This window comes from Topomyia yanbarensis, chromosome 3 (genome assembly GCF_030247195.1).
Source record: "Topomyia yanbarensis strain Yona2022 chromosome 3, ASM3024719v1, whole genome shotgun sequence".
In the NCBI taxonomy this organism is placed as follows: domain Eukaryota; kingdom Metazoa; phylum Arthropoda; class Insecta; order Diptera; family Culicidae; genus Topomyia; species Topomyia yanbarensis.
Window position 1 is genome coordinate 340,614,379 of NC_080672.1, and position 5,220 is coordinate 340,619,598.

Genomic DNA, 5,220 nt, shown 5'->3' on the forward strand with positions numbered 1-5,220 from the left:
AAGGTTTTGAAATGAATGGTTTTGCAACTCTTTGCGTCAGAGATAGCATTTTATAGGTTTTCTAAATTTGAGTAAAATTTTTGACCTGAAATCAACGCAGATTTTTTAATTTAGAGATTTTGTAGGCCCCGAACATATGATAGATAATAATCCTTTCATAGGAAGGTCCTACACTGGTCCATGGTATAAACTACTATAGATTTAAATTAAAAAGAGAGTACCAGTGAATTTTGGTAGACAAGATAAGATGCTTGACTTGAGTACGATTCCTGTTACCTGTAACATGTCCTTTTTAATAAGGAGACATGGTATGTGTTACTCAGGCATTGCATTTATCGCTCATATGAGTAAATGCGTCCAGATAATTTGCTACTGCGACAATACAAACTCACATTTTCACACGAAAAGTTATTGGCTCTCACACAACCTCTCCGGATAAATACAACGTGTTATTTGTCCGGATAAATAAAACCGCCGGAGAATGAGCGAATGAGTTTATCACGGTATTCTTTTTGCGCTTGCTGCCTTGCTGTCAATATTCTAAAACACGAAAAACAAGTCTATCGCACTTCTTTGACGCTTTTCTTCGAAATTAAGTGTATATTTTGACGTTTTTATTGATTCTCACGAAATTAATATATTATCCCCTACTCCGGTGAGAAGGAAAAAATAAAAAAAAATTTATCCGGAAAATTATTCTCACGCTATTTATGTAGACGGAGAATTTTGCGACTTATCTTATCTCGGAAAAGTTGGAAATCGGATAAGCTTCTTCTCGCGTGAGTGAGAGAGAATTACAATGCCTGGTCTTACTATTGCATGGTGATATAATGGTATTTTGACATATGCCTCCATTTTCACCCAATGGCAGAATTACCATGAAAATAGTTGTTTTGAAAATTGCTAGATGGTTAAATTTACTATTGGTGCTTACTATGTTTTAGTAATTTGTGTATAACTTGTACTGACAGTAGATATTTTCTTTTAAATATATTTAAAATAATTTTTTTTTCGATTTCGTTTATTAGAGTGGAGTGTGGTCATGTAGGTCATTTTTAGAGAGCTCGTGCGATGATATGCTTGCACTGATTTTGACAAACAAGCACTCGTTGAAAATGTTATACATCTGGTTACGGTTTGACAACAATGATTTTTGCATGGCAAAACAGGACGTTTTGAAATCTGGGGGTACGATAGGTCACTATATTCGAAATTAAATAAAGCCATGCACACAACTAGAAAATCAGCGGTTCAACTTTTATTTGAAGAGTATGTATACCGCAGATTATTTAAAAATTAATAACAGAAATAATAAATACAATTCATTGACGTCATTCAGGTATGAAAATGAGGAAGTGGCAAATGATGTGAAAAATTATGAAACCGCGAAAGGAAATTTTGAAAAAAACATGTTTTTTCGGCAGCTGCGTCTGTCTTTATACTTGCAAATGACTTCTTCGGTGCCGTCGTCGCCAGAATGTGGAATTGAAGTTGTGCATTCCGGCTCACGTTGTTGCTTAGCTGTGCGACGATCACGTTTGCGCTTTGGAGCATTTGTCTTGGATTCATTTTTCGTCTGTTTTTCGATCACGTTTTGACATTGAAAATGTCTTACTGCACTATCTGGGGCAGGGTGTCATTCTAAAATCTAAAATCAAACAATCTCACGTTTTTGCGTCACTATTTTGAACGCCAATAACTTTGTTATTTATGAACAGATTTCCGTCTGTTTATTACCAAAAAAATCGGAATTAACTGAATTTATGTTTCATTGCTATATTGTTTTTGTATTTCAATAGCACACTATTGAAAAATGAGCAAAAATGAATATATCGCGGAAAACGTGAAAACTCCCATACATCACTCAATCTATCCCGGGCAGAGCCGTCAATAGGGAACACTTAAGCAATTCAATCAGATACGGGAGGCTATTTATAGGAGTAACGCGAGTTTGTTTGCGTCAGTAGCTGCTCGATTTTCGCACAAGCAGGACCTAGACAATAATGTCCGGACGATGCGATAAGTGGAACATGGCAGTGATGACATCTCAAACTTTGCATAGACGTACTCATTCGCGTATGCAAAGTATTAAATCGCACGGTACGGTGAAGAGCACGCGATACACTTTGCGCAATCGCATACAGTAAAGAAACGGGCGAGATAAGTTCGAGTCGTGTATATATGATGATTTGCAAAGTGGGTGGGTAGAGTGGTTTGAACACTGCAGGGTGCGACGTGTTTGTATGCCGCTTGTGAGTTTGCATTGGGACCGGAACAAAGGCGACAAATTAATTTATTTGTATGATTGTGTTCGCGTTCGGTTAATGAAACACCAAATGTTTTTGGTGGTTGGTATGTACGTAGGGTAATGAGCCTATTGGCACACACGTTTTATATTTAGGATATACGCGATGCGTTTCTGGCACTAAGGCATGTTTCTGTATGTTTAAAGCACGGGCAAACTTAATTGGGTTTGCGTCTACTGACATGTGGGGATAGTTGAAGAAGTTGGTGGGTGAGCGGGGATTTATGTTAGAGCAGTTTCAGAATTGATTTTTGTTTTCAAAAGGTTTAAAGCGATCTTTAATAGAAAACCGAAAAGTACAGCCATCTGACGAAGAGAAAATACTGATTAGTTTTTATCCCAGATTTACAAGCATTCGTATTTTATGATGTGTAAATTCCGTAGGGCATATTAAGTAGCGTAGTATCTTATACAGAAGGTTCAAAGCAAAACTGAAACGGAAACAATCACCTTACGTATTGTTTTAATAAATTATGTTTACGGGAAGGATGTACGCACGCACACTCTTGGAAAAGTCATTGTGGTTGTGTCCTGTACACAACCCTTTAATTTTTTTCGGTTATCTACTTCAACCACACCTTAAGTTCTTATATTGTTAACCAGACTTCCCATGCACATCGTCAAGTTTGTACCTGTGCACAAAATTTCGTGTACGAGTTCAACCTCAAACATGCTCCGTCGCGATGTACAGGTTCGCCTCGAATATCGAACCCAAGCGAACGATGTACAAACTGTAGTTCAAACATCCGTGTACGTACACCGTGTGTGTACACGAAGACGATTCGCACAAGACAGAAAGATTCAACGCTAGTGATGATGAGAAAGAGAAAACTAGAGCCACGGACCTATGTGTACGCACACCGTGTACATACATGGGGTTCGGCTGTGCAGGCGAACACGGTCACGTGTTTAGGTACGAAATAGCTTGTTCGAGTTCGTACACAAAATGTGGGTTTAATATGAGTACAGAACCAGAGCGAACATTGTGTACGATATTCATTTTGGAAGACTATTGTTAACTCACGCGAAATATCTGACGTGTTTTCATTGATGACGAGCACTTTCTTGTCACACGAGCACGTAATGCTTCGAACGCACAGTGGTTCCATTCCTTAAGGGAGGCGGTCATAAATCTATTCAATACAAATTTTGATACAAAACTGAATTTCTATAGTAATGTTGGGTCGCCGAATTCTAATTTCGCAATAAAAAATCGATTATATCCACCTAACAGTGTGATACGGCCTTTCTTATTACATTAAGGTTCATATTATTTTTTTTGCTCCAGAATTTTTATTAATATCGAGTAGTACAAGTTGTGCTGCGCTGGTAAAAAATGAATAGTTATTCATTGGAAGTTCTCTAAATTCTAGCTTTTGCACCTGAACGCAAATATTATGATATCATTTTCGGTGAGCATGATATCTTGTGAACCAGCTCACAGACCAATCAAATGTTGTTCGTAATTATTATAGCAAGTTAACGAAAGAATTTTAAATAAATCGTGTATTTTTTCCTTCAAAATTATGGTTTTCGTCAATAAGGTTAATTTTTCTATCTATCTATATCTATCTATATATCGATATATATAAAAGTCAAAGTTTGTATGTATATGATTTATAGACTCCGAAACGGCTAAACCGACACAGTAGGCATTTGTTATGGAGCGTGATTATCTGCCCACCAGATGGTGCTACAGAACAAATTGTGTTTTCCTCCTATTTCGTTGAAAGTCACAGCAACGCGCGATGGGTATTAGCTAGTATATATATATAAAAGTCAAAGTTTGTATGTATATGATTTATAGATTCCGAAACGGCTTAACCGATTTCCGTAAAAATTGACATACAGTAGGCATTTGTTATGGAGCGTGTTTGTGTGCTATTGGTTGGGGATTATCTTACCACCAGATGGCGCTACAGAACAAATTGTGTTTTCCTACTATTACATTGAAAGTCGCAGCAACGCGCGATGGGTATTACCTAGTTACATATACAAATAAACCCATTTTGCTGCTCTCCTTATACTCCAAAAACTGAATTTTGTCATTCAATACACAGCTAATAGTAGTGTTGTCTGAAAAAATATGAATATTAAAAATTACAGAGCGACAAAAAAAATTTCTGGCTAGCAATCGATTATCGATATTATTTACATTATCGGTAAATAACGAACCACCCTATGCATTCTTCTATCTATCTATCTATCTATCTATCTCTATCTATCTATCTATCTATATATATAAAAGTCAATGTTTGTATGTATATGATTTATGGACTCCCAAACGGCTTAACCGATTGCCGTAAAAATTTATACATAGTAGGCATTTGTTATGGAGCGTGTTTGTGTGCTATTGTTTGGGGATTATCTACCCGCCAGATGGCGCTTCGGAAAAATTGTGTTTTTCTACTATTTCGTTGAAAGTCGCAGCAACGCGCGATGGGTATTAGCTAGTATACTAATAAAACCAGTTTATTTTTGACAAAATTCATCATGAAACTATAAAATATACATCCAGAACGATGTAATCGCAAGATAAAAACACGCCTTTGCCGAAATATTTTTTTGTATTATTGGCCTATGGGAGGACCACTGTGGAACGGTGCCTTGAAAAGTTTAGAGGTTGATCAGATACTGGCGCCATTTTGAACAGATCCAATTGCGGTCTTCATGTCTTCTTCCCTTAGTTTTGGCGTTTTTCGCACTAAATTCGCACATTTTTTCCTGTCAAAATAATTCACATTTACAATATATTAGTGACCTATAGTGTCCCCAAACGGCTTACCTATCTTGCCCCAAGCGTATGTTTCATGTTGATTTCCGTTTTTTGAAGTAGAATATTTCTAACGTTTCAATATAGGGGTCCCGTTTCAAAATTTTGTGCTGATATTTTACTCGATTTTTCAAACGTTAAT